This window comes from Orcinus orca, chromosome 1, assembly GCF_937001465.1.
Source record: "Orcinus orca chromosome 1, mOrcOrc1.1, whole genome shotgun sequence".
Lineage (NCBI taxonomy): Eukaryota > Metazoa > Chordata > Mammalia > Artiodactyla > Delphinidae > Orcinus > Orcinus orca.
This window is the reverse complement of record NC_064559.1, coordinates 193,167,034-193,184,558: the sequence shown is the minus strand read 5'-3', so window position 1 is coordinate 193,184,558 and position 17,525 is coordinate 193,167,034. Positions and strand designations below refer to the sequence as shown.

Below are 17,525 nucleotides of genomic sequence, written 5' to 3'. Positions count from 1 at the left end.
AGTGAAGTAAGTCAGAAAGAGAAAAACAAATACCATATGCTAACACATATATATGGAACTTAAGGAAAAAAAATGTCATGAAGAACCTAGGGGTAAGACAGGAATAAAGACACAGACCTACTAGAGAACGGACTTGAGGATATAGGGAGGGGGAAGGGTGAGCTGTGACAAAGCAAGAGAGAGGCATGGACATATATACACTACAAAACGTAAGGTAGATAGCTAGTGGGAAGCAGCCGCATAGCACAGGGAGATCAGCTCGGTGATTTGTGACCGCCTGGAGGGGTGGGATAGGGAGGGTGGGAGGGAGGGAGATGCAAGAGGGAAGAGATATGGGAACATATGTATATGTATAACTGATTCACTTTGTTATAAAGCAGAAACTAACACACCATTGTAAAGCGATTATACGCCCCCCCCCAAAAAAGAGCTGATTTCCTTTCATTGTGCATTCAGCTAACATTACTCTGGATGCTTCAGGGGGTACAGGGGTGTGAAAGACCCAGGCCCAACGCTCAGGAAGCTTGACAGTCTAACAAACAAGGAAACTCAGGTGTTATTGAAGTCCAGGCAGCAGGGAGATCAAGGAGGGCCACTTAGAAGAGATGCCATCCAGACAGGTTTGGGAAGGATGGAATTGTAGGGTTGAGACACATGGTTATATTTCACCCCACTGTACCCATACCTGGGACATCAGTTGGGGGCTGATGTCCCAGGTATGGGTACAGTTGGGGTGAAATATAGGGGGTGAAAAATAGGTCTCCTGCCCCTTTAATCTTCTACACCTGCACCTCCCTGGACACAGCACAGAAACTGATCCCTCTCTGGGCATCTCACAGAATCACAGGACCATAGTCTGTTGGATATGGAAGGGTCCCTTAGAGATGATGGAGTCAAATATCCTTATTATATATACAAGGATATTGAAGCCCAGTGAGGGGAAGAGTCTTGTCCCCAAGGCCTCTTAATTTTCCATCCAGGGAACCAGCTAGACTCACATCCAAGGACAGACTTGGCTTCTGAAACCACTGCTATGCAGGGTGCATTTTCCAGAAGTAAGTGACAATAGCAGCACCACAACCCCAAGATCCGACTCTGGATGCTACTAATTTCATCTTCCTCGTTGCTTTCCACATCCAACAGCACTGTGTGATACAAATGGCTTCGGAAGTCCTGAACATGAGCCTTCATCTGCTCAGTCCTGTTCCTTGGAACTCTAAGCTCTGATCATGGATTAGCCTGACCTGTTACCCAAATTCATCCTAAGAAAGCTAACAATGGCTTCTACCTGCATATCCCTCCACACACGTTAAGAAAGAAAGTGCCCTCTCTTCTGGGCATACCCAACAGTGCCCTCTTTTGGCATAACAAGGAGCATGATGTTAAGGACAAAGGCTTTGCAGCCAGGCAGACCTGGGCTCAAGTCCCTGATCCACCTCTTTTTTTTGCGGTACGCGGGCCTCTCACTGTTGTGGCCTCTCCCGTTGCGGAGCACAGGCTCCGGACGTGCAGGCTCAGCGGCCATGGCTCACGGGCCCAGCCGCTCCGTGGCATGTGGGATCCTCCCGGACCGGGGCACGAACCCGTGTCCCCTGCATCGGCAGGCGGACTCTCAACCACTGCGCCACCAGGGAAGCCCCCTGATCCACCTCTTAATAGCTGTCTGATCTTGGGTAATTTACATAAATTTTCTGTGCCTTCTTTTCCTAATCGATAAAATGGTTGTCTACAACCCGCAGGGTGGTTATGAGGCTTAAATTAAATAATGTACATAAGGTGCTTAGCACAGTACTGTAAATGCAAGTCACTGGACTGTGAGCCTCATGAAAGCAGACGGGGTTGAGTCTGCCCTGTCCACCTGAATCCCCAGGACCTAACAAAAAGCCTGGCATTTAACAGAGGCTTAAAAAAATGATTAGTGAATGAATGAATAAACATGCTAGCCCACATGAAAGATTCAATGCTGTGATTATTACATCTGACCATGTCCTCTACTTGCATGTCCGAAAACAATAACATATTAGGAAGAGAAAACCAACCAGAAGCTGATTTCACAGGTTTTCACTAAAAAAAATTGCTGGTAGGGGAAGTGAGGGTCTTGTGTCTCCAGCAGGATGCTGCACTAAACACTCTTTAGACCCTCCAACCAAAACCAACCAAACATGCCAGCTAGGGGAAAAAAAAAAAAAAAAAGCTTTAATTGCACCAATTAAGTCTTCAAAAGGTAATGCCTAACAGAATCAAAAACTAACTGAACAGTGGAACTCAGAGAGATTAATGTTGTTCCAAAGCTACATGGGGTACAGACTGGGGACAAAACCCAGAGCCCACCCAAGGTGAGGACTCTAAGAGAAAAGCCCCTCAGCATAAAGCCCAAAAAGTTACACATTGGTATCAAGGGGAACTAGACCAAAACCACCCTAGCCTCTACTCCCTGGAGACTACAGGCAAATTGCTTATACTGAACACTGGCAGTGAGTAGAAGAGGGGGGAAAAAATCTCTCTCAGAATTCGTAACTACAAGCCAACACCAATAAGAGGGTTTGCAGCCTGAATTCACTCTACTTGGGTGGTCAAAAAAATACCAAGCCAAGAATTTAGTTTAAAATGGTCTCAAGCCGGTAATGACCACAGGCTCCTGGCAGAAGTCAATGCACATCCCCTGTAGGAACCGACCTCCATCACAGTCCCAAAAATTACCCAAAGGTAAAATTCTGATCTATGAGCTCATGGTAGCGATCACAAAACACACAAGGAAACCAAGCATCCTGAACAAGACTCAGCAGAAACAACAGGTAGTAGACTCAGACCCACAAAGACCTCAAACACTGGAATTATCACACATAGAATTTAAAATAATTTTAACATATTTAAAGACATTTTTAAAAGGGCATTTGAAAATATAAGTAAAGAGTGTCTATAAAAATGACTACATAGATTTATTTATCTTTGGCTGCGTTGGGTCTTCGTTGCTGCGTGCGGCTTTCTCTAGTTGTGGCGAGCGGGGGCTACTCTTCATTGCAGTGCACGGCCTTCTCATTGCAGTGGCTTCTCTTGTTGCAGAGCATGAGCTCTAGGTACATGGGCTTCAGTAGCTGTGGCTCACAGGCTCTAGAGCGCAGGCTCAGTAGTTGTGGCACATGGGCTTAGTTACTCTGTGGCATGTGGGGTCTTCCTGGACCAGGGATCGAACCCATGTCCCCTGCATTGGCATGCGGATTCTCAACCACTGTGCCACCAGAGAAGTCCCAACTTCATAGATTTAAAAAAAGAACCTCTAGAAATGAAAAATATAATGACTGAAATTTAAAACTCAGTAATTGTCTTTAACAGTGAGTTAGAACCAGTTGAAGAAGAATAAAACAGAAATTATAGAGGTGGAAATTATCAAAGAGAGGTTAAGATACATTGAGAATAGTATGACAATTTGTAACATATACCTAATCATGGTTATAGAACGAGGGCAGAAAAAGAATATGACAGAGGCAATATTTGAAGAGATAATGGCCATTGAATCAAGCATTATCTCTGAGAAGTTTCTATAAATAATGAAGATAAATAGCCACAGATTTAAGAATCTAAAAAAGCCCAAGCAGTGTAAATAAAGGAATTAACACCTAATAGTGTTACCAGATTTAGCAAGTAAAAATACAAGACTCCTAGTTAAGTTTGAATTTCAGATAAACAATGAATTTTTTTTTTTAGTATAAGCATGTCCCATGCAATATTTGGAACATACTTATACTAAAAATGTACTTGTTGAGACTTCCCTGGTGGTCCAGTGGGTAAGACTGCAAGCTCCCAATGCAGGGGGCCCGGGTTTGATTCCTGGTCTGGGAACTAGATCCCACACGCCTGCCGCAACTAAAGATCCTGAGTGCCACAACAAAGATCCCTCATGCTGCAACTAAGACCCAGAGCAGCCAAAATAAATAAATAAATAGCTATATTTTTTTAACGTACTTGTTTTTTATCTGAAATTTTAATTTAACTGGGCCTCCTATATTTTTTTTCTGGCAACTCTAACACCTAAACACATCATAATGAAACTGCAAAACACCAAAGAAAAAGAGAAGTTCAAAAAAGCAGCCAGGGGCTTCCCTGGTGGCACAGCGGTTGAGAGTCCGCCTGCCGATGCAGAGAACACGGGTTCGTGCCCCAGTCTGGGAAGATCCCACATGCTGTGGAATGGCTGGGCCCGTGAGCCATGGCCGCTGAGCCTGCGTGTCCGGAGCCTGTGCTCCACAACGGGAGAGGCCACAACAGTGAGAGGCCCGCGTACTGCAAAAAAAAAAAAACAAGCAGCCAAATGGCCTCTAAGTTGATGACAGATGTTCTCTAAGTCGATGACAGTTAGACTGACAGCTGACTTCTCAACCGCCACAAGAGATGCCAAAATTCAGTGGAGTAATGTCTTCAATGTACTCAAAAAACATAACTAGAATTTTACATCTAGAGAAAATACCTTTAAAAATGAGACTAAAATAAAGATATTTTTAAACAAATAAAAACTAAACATGTTTGCCATAAACAGATCCTCATTTTTTTTAATGATAAAGGATTTATTCAGTCAGGAGAAAAGTAATACCAGATGGAAGCTTAGAGAAGCAAGAAGGAATGGAAAGCAAGGAGGATGGTGAGTGAATATGTGGGTATTTCTAAGCAACACAGATTGACCAAACCATTAATACCATGCAAGATTTACAAACTATAAAGTAGAATTAAAATATGTAACAACAGTGGAATTGAAGAGTGGTAGTGGGGACTTCCCTGGTGGTGCAGTGGTTAAAAGTCTGCCTACCAATGCAGGGGACATGGGTTCGATCCCTGGTCCAGGAGGATCCCACGTTCCTTGGAGCAACTAAGCCTGTGTGCCACAACTACTGAGCCTGTGCTCTAGAGCCCACAAGCCACAACTACTTAGCCTGTGTGCCACAACTACTGAAGCCCCATGCACCACAACTACTGAAGCCCTGTGCACCTAGAACCCATGCTCCCCAACAAGAGAAGCCACCGCAATGGGAAGCCTGTGCACCGTAGCAAAGAGTAGTCTCTGCTCTCCACAACTAGAGAAAGCCTGTGCACAGCAATGAAGACACAACGCAGCCAAAAATAAATAAAATTTTAAAAAATAAAAAGAAGAGTGGTGGTGGAGTTTTAGCTTGCATTTGGGTGAAAAGAATAATGGTAGTTAATTTTAGTATTTGATTATGTAAATGGTATGTTGATATTTCTACAGTAATGACTAAAAGAATAGCAATAAAGTATATAACTTCCAAACAGACGATTAGGATGGAATGCAAAAAAAAAAAAAAATCCCCCTAAAATGGTTAGAAAATACGGGGGGGGGGTGGAAACAGAAAAGGCAAAAAATAGTTTAAAAAAAAGTTTTTAAAATAAATCATTGATTACCTAAAATCCCAGTTATCAGGGTGGATTTTTTAAAAATCCAAGTAAGTATCATTTATGAAAGTAAAAACTAAAACATAAGTACCCAAGAGGGTTAAAAGTGAAAGAATGAAAAAAGATATTCTAGGCGAACACTAATTAAATGAGAAAGATAAGGTGGTTATATTAACATCAGAAAAATAGACTTTACTGAAAAATGTATTATTAGAAATAAAGAGTGTCACAAACTAATGACAAAAGGTCCAATTCACCAAGAAGATACAACAATTCTAAACCTGCATGCAACTAATAACATTAAAAATTTTAAGGAAAAATTGACTGAGCTACAGGAGAAATTGACAAATCCACCATATATAAGAGATTTTAACATAGTTGTCTCAGTAACTGACAACACAGAAGAAAAAAAAATCAGTAAGCATATAGAAAAATTTGACTGACACACTAATAAGCTTGATCTTATGGACATATATAGAACATTGCACTCAGTATACTTTCAAGAGTACATGAATCAATTTTCATGAATATTTCAAAGGCTGGGTGTCATACAGATAACATTCTCTAAGCACAATGCAAATAAGTTAGAAAATCAATAACAAACACATAATGGAGAAGCCCCATATATCTCCAAATTTTAAAACATTACTAAATGACTCATGGATCAAAAAAAAAAGAACTCACAATGGAAATTAGAAAATATTTAGAATTGAATGATAATGAAAATATTTCATACCAAAAGTTGTGGGATGCTGCTATAGCAATACCAAGAAGCAGATTTGTAGCCTTTAAAGGTTATATTACAAAGAATGAAGAATGAAAACTGAGTTGAATATTCTATTTAAATAACATCAAAGACAGTAGAATGAAGGAAACAATACAGAGTAGAAATTAATGAAATAGAGAACATACATTTTAGAAGATCAATAAACCCCAAAGTTGATTATTTGAAAAGACCAATAAACTTGAATCTAATCATGAAGAAACAATCAAACAAATCCAAATTTAAGAGTGTATTAGTTTTCTACTGCTGTTGTAACAAATCAATACAAACTTAGTGGCTTAAAACAACACAAATTTATTATTTTACAATTCTGTAAGTCAGTATTCTGATATGGGTCTCAACAGGCTAAAATCAAGTTGTCAGCAGGGCTGCTTCCCTTCTGGAGGCTCTACGGAAGGGTTCATTTTCTTGCTCATTCAGGTTGTTGGCAGAATTAGTTCCCTGTGGTTGCAAGGCTGAGATCCCTGTTTCCTTGCTAGCTGTCAGCTTCCATTTCCAGCTTAGGACCATTTCCTGCATTTTTTGGCTCATATCTCTGTCTTCCTTCAAAGCCAGCAATAGCAGGTTGAGTCACTCTCATGTTTTGAATCTCTCCTTTTTCTTCTTTCATCTCATCTCTCTCTGACTCAGTCAATAAACGTTTTCTACTTTTAAGTTTTATATTCCAGAATAATGAAAAAGAAGGAACACTTCCCAACTCATTTCATTATGCATAACCTTGACTCTAAAACCCATTAAGGACAGTATGAGAAATAAAAATTACATGCCAATGTCACTCATAAACATAGATGAAAAATCCTAAATAAAATACTAGCAAACCAGGGACTTCCCTGGTGGTCCAGTGGGTAAGAATCCATGCTCCCAATGCAGGGGACCTGGGTTTGATCCCTGGTCAGGAACTAGATCTCTAATGCAGGCCACAACTAAGAGTTCGTATGCTGCAACTAAGAAGAAGGCCACATGCTGCAACGAAGATCCTGCATGCTACAACTAAGACCTGGTGCAGCCAAAATAAATAAATAAATATTTTTAAAAAAATACCAGGAATGAGCAATGAGTAATAAAAAGGGTAATAAATACACCAGAATCAACTTGTATTTATTTCAGGAATCCAAGATTGGCATAACATTAGAAAATCACTTAATATGCTTCAATACTTTAACAGATTAAAGAAGAAAAATAATATGGTTATTTCAGTAATACAGAAAAATCATTTGATATGATTCAACATCCATTTATCATTTTTTTAAGTTAGCAAACTATAAGTAAAAGAGAAATTTCTCAGTTTGTTAAAGAGTATCTGGGAGAGAAAGAAAAAGAGGAAGAGAAGAAATAAACTCACATTATATCGAATATCATACTGAATGGTGAAACACTGAAAGCATTTGCTTTAAGATCATGAGCTAGATAAGGTCTCATTATTGCCCCTCTATCACTATACTGGAGTTCCTCGCAATGCAGTTATGCAAAACATAGGACAAAAATATCCAAAATAGAAAGGAAGAAAAAGAATGCAATTATCATATATAGAAACAAAAAAATTATATTAAAATTATTAAAATTAATAAGAGTGTCAAGAACCATTGCAGAATACAGAATCAACCTATAGGATCCAATTGTATTTCTAAACATGAGCAACACAATTTGAGAATGTAAGTTTAAAAATACAATGCAATACAATATAATCAAAATTCTCAATAGCATCAAAATATAAAGTATCCAGGACTATAATGTACAAAAATTTTGCAAGCCCTTTGCATAAATAAGTGGAGAGAGATACTACCATGGATAGAAAGACACAATTTAAATATATATATATATATATATATATATATATATATATATATATATATATATATATATATAGTGTGTGTGTGTGTGTGTGTGTGTGTAAGTTTTTCCTCAATTGATCAAGCCCTCAGTAAAATTCTTTTTGTGGAACATACGATCTGATTCTAAAACATATGTGGGGCTTCCCTGGTGGCACAGTGGTTAAGAATCCACCTGCCAATGTGGGGGACACGGGTTTGAGCCCTGGTCCAGGAAGATCCCACATGCCACGGAGCAACTAAGCCTGTGCGCCACAACTACTGAGCCTGTGTGCCACAACTACTGAAGCCCGCGCTCCTAGAGCCCATGCTCCACAACAAGGGAAGCCACCACAATAAGAAGCCCACACACCTCAACGAAGAGTAGTCCCTGCTCACTGCAACTAAAGAAAGCCCGCGTGCAACAATGAAGACCCAGCACAGCCAAACATAAATAAATAAATATTTTTTAAAAATGGTGCTGGAACAACTGAACATCCATCTGCAAAAAAAATTAATCTAGACACAGACTTTATACCCTTCACAAAAATTAACTCAAAATGCATGATAGGGCTTTCCTGGTGGCGCAGTGGTTGAGAGTCCACCTGCCGATGCAGGGGACGCGGGTTCGTGCCCCGGTCCGGGAAGATCCCACATGCTGCGGAGCGGCTGGGCCCGTGAACCACGGCCGCTGAGCCTGCGCATCCGGAGCCCGTGCTCCGCAATGGGAGAGGCCACAGCAGTGAGAGGCTCACGTACCACAAAAAAAAAAAAAAAAAAGCATCATAGACTTAAGTGTAAAATGTAAAACTATAAAACTCCTAGAAGATAACATAGCAGAAAATCTAACTGACCTTGGGCATAGCATGATGCATGAAAAAAATAACTGACAAGCTGGAGCTCATTAAAATTGAAAACGTCTGCTCTGGAAAAGACTATCAAGAGAATAAGAAGACAAGCCACATACTGGGAGAAAGTATTTGCAAAAGACACATCTGATAAAGGACTGTTACCCAAAATATACAAAGAATAATAAAAAACCCAATGATAAAAAAACAAATACGGGCTTCCCTGGTGGCACAATGGTTGAGAGTCCGCCTGCCGATGCAGGGGACAGGGGTTCGTGCCCCGGTCCAGGAAGATCCCACATGCCGCGGAGCGGCTGGGCCCGTGAGCCATGGCCACTGAGCCTGCGTGTCCGGAGCCTGTGCTCTGCAATGGGAGAGGCCACAACAGTGAGAGGCCTGCGTACCGCAAAAAGAAATAAGAAGAAGAAGAAGAAAACAAATGACTTAACTAAAACTGGACAAAAGACCTAAACAGACATCTCACCAAAGAAGATTTATAGATGGCAAATAAGCACATGAAAAGATGCTCAACATAATGTGTCATTAGGGAAATGTAAATTAAAACAACAAGATACCACTACACACCTATTCAAATGGCCAAATCCAAAACTCTAACACCACCAAATACTGGCAAGGATGTGGAGCAACAGGAACTCCCATATATTGCTGGTGGGAATGCAAAATGGTGCCGCCACTCTGTAAGACAGTTCGGCAGTTCCTTACAAAACTAAACATGCTCCTACCGTATGATCTAGCAGTCACACTCCTTGGTATTTACTCAAATGAACTGAAGACTTATATTCACACAAAAATCTGAACAGAAATGTTTATAGCAACTTTATCCATAATTGCTGAAACTTGGAAGAAACCAACATGTTCTTCAGTAAGTGAAAGAGTCAATAAACTGTGGCACATCCAGACAATGGACCATTAGCACTAAAAAGAAATGATCAAGCCATGAAAGGACATAGAGGAACCTTTAGTATTACTAACTGAAAGAAGCCAATCCGAGACGGCTATATCCTGTATGATTCCAAATATATGACATTATAGAAAAGGCAAAACTTCAGAGACAGGAAAAGGATCAGTGGTTTCCAAGGCTTAGGGGGGAGAGGTGGATGAATAGGTTTAACACAGAAGATTTTTAGGAGAGTGAAACTATTCTGTATTCTGTATGATACTACAGTAGTGGGTATATGTCATTATACATTTGTTGAAACCATAGACTGCACAACACCAAGAGTAAATCTCAATGTAAATTATGGACTTTGGGTGATAATGATGTCAATGTAGTTTCATCAACTGTAACAAATGCACCACTGTGGTGCAGGATGTTGATAGTCAGGGAGGATGTGTGTATGTGGGGACAGGAGGCATATGGGAAATCTCTGTACCTTCCACTCAATTTTGCTATGAACCTAAAAGTGCTCTAAAAATATTAAAAACTAAAACCATCTTATGACCCATCAAATAAAATAGGAAATCATGATATAAATTAATAAATTGAAATTTTGACAAGGATTGGGATATTTACAGTTTCCAAGTACCTCCCCCCCCCAAAAAAAATACGTATTAATTCCAAGGAGAAAAAGAATAACCTGACAGTGGAGAAGTGGAAAAGTGGCTGACACCACCTGAATCAAGGGTTCAAAGTGCACTTCATCGGTAATGGAAAAAATCCAAATCACACCACCTGACAGGATGCACTGAGAAGAACCCCAGCATTGCTTCTGTGATATTCTGGCTAAATATGCAAAATCTGAGTCTAATCTTGAGGAAACACCAGAAAAAGCCAAATTGAGAGATGGGCTACAAAATAGCTGACCTGCAATCTTCAAAAATGTCAAGGTCGTGAAAAGTAAGGAAAGTCTGAGGAATTTTCCAGAATGAAAGAAAAAAGACATGATACTAAATGATTCTGAATTGTATCCTTTACTCTAAAAGATATTGTTGGGACCACTGGGAAAACTTGAATGGAGTCTGAAGACTAGACAGTAGTAACAAGTCAATGTTTATTTCCTGATTTTGATGGTTGTATTGTGGTTCTATAGAACTATCTTGTTTGTAGGAAATACACACTAAAGTATTGGGGGGTAATGGGGTACCATATTGGCAACCTACTCTCAAATGATTACAAGAAAAAGCTTTTTTGTACTATTCTTGCAACTTTGAGGTTTTTCAAATTTTTTTAATTGAAGTTTATTTCATATGATATCTGCATGCTGTAGAATGAAGTTGGACCCCTACCTCACACCATATACAAAAATTAATTCAAAATGGATCAATGACTGAAATATAAGAGCTAAAACCATAAACTCTTAGAAGGTAACATAGCAGTGAATTTTCATGACCTTAGATCTGGCAATGAATTCTTAGACATGACACCAAAAGAACAGCAGCAAAAATAAAAAGAAAGTGGACTTCATCGAATTTAAAACCCTTGTGCGTCAAAGGACATTACCAAGAGGGTGAAAAGACAACCTACAGAATCGGATAAAATATTTGCAAATTAGATATCTGATAAGGGTCTAGTATCTAGAATATATAAAGAACTGTTGCAAATCAACAATAAAAAGAAAGCCCAAATTTAAATATGGGCAAAATACTTGAATAGACATTTATTAAAAATATATACAACAGAGATTGTTCCAAAGAAGACATACGAATAGCCAGTAGGCACGTGAAAAACTGATCAACATTGCTAATCATCAGGGAAAGGCAAATCAAAACTAAAATAAGATATCACTTCAAACCTGTTAGAGTGGCTATCATCTAAAAGACAAGAGATGAGAAGTGTTGGCGAGGATGTGGAGAAAAGGGAACGCTTGTGCACTGTTGCTGGGAATATAAATTGGTGCAGCCACCATGGAAAACAGTATCGTGGTTCCTCAAAAAGTTAAAAAATGGAACTTTATGATCCAGCATAGGATCCAGCAATCCCACTTCTGGGTATATATCCAAAGGAAATGAAAGCAGGACAGAAAAGAGATATGTACACTCCCATGTTCATTCCAGCATTATTCACAATAGCCAAGGTAAGGAAACAACCTAAGTGTCCATCAAAACATAAATGGATGAAGAAGATGTGGCATCTATGGAGAAGAGTATGGAGGTTCAATTTTGTAAGATGAAAAAGTTCTAGAGATTTGTTGCTCAGCAACGTAAATATACTTAACCCTACTGAATTGTACGCTTAGAAATGGTTAAGATGGCAAACTTAATCTATGTGGCTTCATCACAATTTAAAAAATAGAGTGTTCTAAAGCAAAAGTGACAAAATGTTAATATCTGTTCAGAGATGGGTATCCAGTTTATCTTCTTAATTATGTTATGTAATTTTCTTCATATTTGAAAATTTTAAATCTCAGTCCAGGGTTCTGTGTGTGCAAAGGCCCTGCGGCAGGATGAAGCATCGCCAGTGTGGGCTGGAGATCAGGGAGCAAAGGACAAGGTGGCACAGGATGAGAGAAGTAGGTGGGGACTCAATCACACAGCCACCGGAGACAACGTCCTTCCCACACATTCCAGAGGCTCCCACCTGTGCCAGCCTAGAAGTCAGGTCTGCTCCCTAGCACTAACAGGGCTCCTGAGTCTGCTTCCCAAATCACGTAGTGCCAGCCCTGGCCCAGCCCACAGCTCTGCCCTGGACAGGACAAGCTCATGTTTCCCCATCCCTGCTAGGCTGTTTTTCCCCACAAGAGACAGTTCTGAGCCAACAGGTTTCTGTGGGCGGATGCTGCAGGGCAGAGTTCACACAAAGACGCGACTGTCTCGGGAACCATCCTGGCCCTGCAGAGCAGGATCCTCACCTGATCCTCCAGCCTCCACGTCAAAGAGGAGACATCTAAACCCCCACTAGCCGTCCACAGCACTCAGCCCAGCCCTGGTCCCGGGTGGCTCTCTTGGGGCACTTTTCACCCCTCAGAGAGGAGGAGGGACGTTGAGGCAGGACACGACAGTAGCGGGTTGGCACTTCTGTGCCCAAAAGAAGAGTCAAGCCATGGAGCGCAGCATCCTCCATGCGCGTGGCGCTTTTCAGTGCTCGGCGCACCGGGAAGGAGGCATGGTGGGCACTGGCATGCTTGTGAGAGGTCACGAAAAGGAATCGACTGTTCTGAAGTCACAGCTGGCCAGAGGGTCCAGACCCTCCAGCTCCCAGGAGCACAGGAGGTTTCCACCCCAGGAGTGACAGTCTGACAGCGAAGACACCGGGCGAGGCCTCCCAACGGCACCGCGTAGTAGCTGGGATCTTGGGCAGACCTCCTGATCGTGACCTCCCTAGGGTGCCAAGTGCAGTGCCTGGCATGTCGTAAATATTCAGCAGTCGGTGGCTCCTCTAACCGTGATGAAACAACCCACTAGAGAGCTGTCACTAACAACCAACTCATCTACTCCAGAGGCCATCGCATGGGCTGAAATAGGAGGAGGGGTGAGGGCACCCGGGGGCAGAGCACCTGCCTGCCAGATAGACCCCCTGCCCCACACCCAGGCTCACCTGCTTTGCTGAGATTAAAGGCAATCAGAGTCACAGAAGAGGCAGTGGGAACCAGGAGACCTGAGGGGGTCCAGTCCCCACACTGATCATAATGTGCTGTGTTACTCTTGGCAAGTCACTTCCTCTCTGAGCCTCATGGTTTTTTTTCATCAGTAAAATGAAGAGTCTGGACATCAAGAAAGGCCCCTCAAAACTAAGGTCCTGTGAATGTATTTTATTTCCAAATTCCTTCTAAAATGGATAGGTAGATAAACATGGATGGATGGGTGTGCGGATTGGGGAGGTGGATGAAAGATAAGTAAAAACTGGTTGGTTATTATCTTCTTTTAAGGCTGACTCAAGAAAGGAAGAAAGGAAAGAAGGAAAGGAAGAAGGAAGGGAGGGAGGAAGGAAGGGGAGAGAAAGAAGGAGAGACAAAGAGGGGGCAAGGGAACTAGCTACTGCTCACTGCGCCCTCCCACATGCCATGTGTTGTTCAAAGCACTTACGTGGGGCTCTCCTGCCTCTTCGAGATGGTGGCAAGTGAAGAAAGTCTTCAGAAATGATGAGGAGAAAAGGTCCAAAATTACTGCCAGAAACCAGCTATATCAATCAAGGTTCTCCAGAGAAACAGAACCAATAGGATGGATGGATGGATGGATGGATGGATGGATGGATGGATGGATGGATGGGTAGGTGGGTGGAAGGATGGGTGGATGGATGGGTAAATGGATGGGTAAATGGATGGGTGGATGGATGGATGGATGGGTGAATGGATGGGTGAGTGGATGGATGGGTGGATGGATGGATTTATCTTAAGGAATTGGATTACACAACTGTGAAGACCAGCAAGTCCAAAATCCTGTAAGCAGCAGGCTGGAATCTTCCAGCAGCTGGAAACTCAGGCAGAAGTTGATGTAACAGCCTTGAAGTAGAATTTCTTCTCTTGGAAACAGTTTTTGCTCTTAAGGCCTTCAATTGATTGGATGGGGCCCACCCACGGTATCAAGGGTAACCTCCTTTACTTAAAGGCAACTGATTGTAGGTGTCAACTACAGTCCCTTCAGAGCAACACCTAGATTAGCGTTTGATTAAACCACTAGGTACTATAGCCTAGCCAAGTGGACACATAGCATTGATCATCACCCCAGCTGACCCAGCCTCAACTGTGCTTCCCTTAACCTCTCTCCTATTTCCCCAACCCAGCCGAACCCAACTTCCCATCCTTATCTCAAAGAATTATCTTCCAGTCTGTGGCATTTCCACAGTCAAGATCTCCAGGGGCCTCACCCAGTAGGGTACTGTATTGGGATGGGAGCTGAACAGAACCAGAAAGATATTTCTATCAGGAACCTGGAACAAGAGACCCAGACTTGGCCAAATCAGCCAAAAGAACCCGAAAAAGAAAAGAAAAAACCTGCTCCCCAGATCAGCTGATCTCTCTCGGGGTCCTCGGTTTTTTCCTGTTCCATGGATTCCTTGGTATTCACTGTCTCTCATAAACGTATTTCTGTGATATATACTGTAAATCTGCTTCATTTGAAATTCACAGTTAATGACCTATTCCCTCGGATTCAGGAAACAGAGTAAGGTTCCGGCTTTTAAAGGCCAGGAGTTTACTAGCCAGAATGTGACAAGTATTACAAAGTATAGGCCTGCTCTAAAAGCACTTAAGAAACAGTCTCCATCAGAAATTTCAAGAATACCTTCAAATAACATCATTTATCTGCCAAAAGGCCAAGGGGGTGGGAAGCGACGGTGGGCAGGGAGTAAACGAGTATTTGATCAAATCCATACTCTCAACTCCCTGAGGAGGGGGATAGATATTTACTAACCCTTCTCGCTCTGGCAAGGTTTGTGTGCACATTTGTGAGGGCGGGGGGCCTGCAGGGCTGCAGATGGGTGCACACGTGGGCACCAAAGGCCCTTCCAGCCACCAGCCCCCACGGCTGACAAAGCAAACTCCACCATGATCTGAACTCTATGACAAAGAGGTAATTTAATAAAATGAGTCTCCCCGTTTTCGGGTCGGCCCACTTAACTGAAATCCAAAGCCAGCTCTGGAGTCAATTGGGCTGCGGACGCATTGATCAGGCCCATCCACACTTTCTCATTTTCAATAGAGTCAGGGCTTAACCAGGTTAATTTCTGTTAAACACATTACCCAGGTACTCTCCTCTTACCAGCCCAGTGATTTTGTGTCAGGCCTGAAGGATTGTAATTGCAATCCAGTGAGACGCCAACTCAACAGGGTGATTTACTGAGGCCCACGGAGCCCAGGCCAGCCTCCTACCTGCTGGCCACTGGACGGGAACTTTCTTCCTTGAGTCTTGTCATGATTAACGGCTGAGGGCCCGGAACGAGGTGTCACGTGAGAGGCTGTCCCTGGGGAGAACAGGATGCTGCTTCTTTTGGACACACACTCCGTGCTTCTTTCCAAGCCTGGGGAGGGGGAGGGGGGGAATTGGCACGGGGGCCTCTTTGTTCCATGGAGCGGGAGGGGCTGGGCTTCGGGAACTGGTCATTCCAAGTCATGCCCGTTCCTCGGTGGAGTGTGACCCTCCTGTCATACAAGGAACATTCCCAACCGTACTTTCCAGTCTCCTCTGGACCACAGGCCTCAGCGGGACAGGCCCAGTGCTCCCACCTCAGACCCCACCTTCTCCCAGCTTCTGTCCCCTCTGCTCTCTTTGGGCCCGACTCCCACGTGCTCCCATCCTGCTTTGTGATCACTTCACCTGTGGCCTGAGCCACTCGCCTCATGTGTCCACTTCCCAGGCCCCTCAACTGGGGCGTGACGAGGACACCTGCTTGTAGGGTCATGGAGACAAAGCCTGGGGAGCAGTCCGCCCCGCACCTGGTGCACGGTGAGCCTTCCGTCAATGTCAGGTGCCGTCATTTCCCTTAAGAAGAGAAGCTGGAGGGCTTCCCTGGTGGCGCAGTGGTTGAGAGTCCGCCTGCCGATGCAGAGGACATGGGTTCGTGCCCCGGTCCGGGAAGATCCCACATGCCGCGGAGCGGCTGGGCCCGTGAGCCACGGCCGCTGAGCCTGCGTGTCTGCTGGAAAGGACAGAGGAGAACCTGCGCTGGTGAGGAGGGGGAGAAACTGGAGCCCTCCCCCCGCGCTGATGGGAATGTAAATGCTACGGCCCCCGCGGAAACAGTTTGTCAGTTTCCTAAAAAGTGACACGTGCACTTATCGTATGACCCAGCAATGTTCACTCCTAGGTTTTTTTCACTCCCGAGAGGAATGAAAACAGGTGTCCACACAAAGACTTGTGCACAAATGATCACAACAGCTTCATTCGTAATACCACAAAATTGGGAACAACCCAGATGCCCATCAGCAGATGAATGGATAAACTTGAGTGTGGTCTGTCCACACAGAGGAGCGTTATTCCGCCGTAAAAAGGAATGAAGAACTGAGACCTGCTACGACATGGATAAGCCACAAAATCATTATGCCAACTGGAAAAAGGTACACACAAAAGGCCACCTAGTGTATGATTCCACACGTAGGAAATGTCCAGAAAAGGCAAATCTGTAGAGACAGAAATTAGATTAGTGGTTGCCTGGAGCTCAGAAGTAGAGCAAGGATGAACTGTAAGTGGGCGCTAGGGATCTCACTGAGGTGTCAAAAGGTCTAAAACTCAATCGTGGAGATGGATACACAACTCAGTGACTTTACGAAAAAGCATTGAACTATACACTTAAAATGAGTACATTTTATGGAATGTAAATTATGCCTCATAAAGTTGTTTAAAAAGAGAGGATGAGAGCAGCTGGTACCTGTCACTTGTAATGAAGGTTGCTACCTGAATTTGATTTGGGTTTGTTTGTTCTTTGCTTGTTCGTTTTGCCAAAACAAGGTAACAAGATTCTGTTGGGACTGAAAAAGCTCATATATGTGTCGTTATATGAGATACTGAACTAAATTTCCTAGTGCAGGGCCCAGCACAGTGTTGGAAATGACCGCAGGCATCATTTATAATCTATGAGCTCTTTTTCATTGGAAAGGTCTCCTAGAAGAGGAAAGATTTAAGGGGATACCGTTGACCTTTGATAGTCACTACCTGCCCTCTGGATGTTCAGCGCATGAAATGCCTATAAAAGTCCATTGTTCGTGGGAACCAATTAGATATTCAACCATGCGTACATTGCTTATTGATCATCTTCTACGCGCACAAGTTACTGAATCTGGGCCTCAG

General features: G+C 42.8%; 1 protein-coding gene across 4 annotated transcripts in view; it reads left to right on the top strand.

Annotated features, from left to right (window-relative positions):
* NCMAP (non-compact myelin associated protein) overlaps positions 1 to 16,369 on the top strand; it is a 561,420-nt gene extending 545,051 nt beyond the window's left edge. For all 4 annotated transcript variants that reach the window (XM_033422556.2, XM_033422557.2, XM_033422558.2 and 1 more), the window contains one exon: positions 16,241 to 16,369. The gene's annotated coding sequence lies outside the window, so the exon portion shown is untranslated. The remainder of the gene's footprint in view (positions 1 to 16,240) is intronic.
* Positions 16,370 to 17,525: the final 1,156 nt, after the last annotated feature.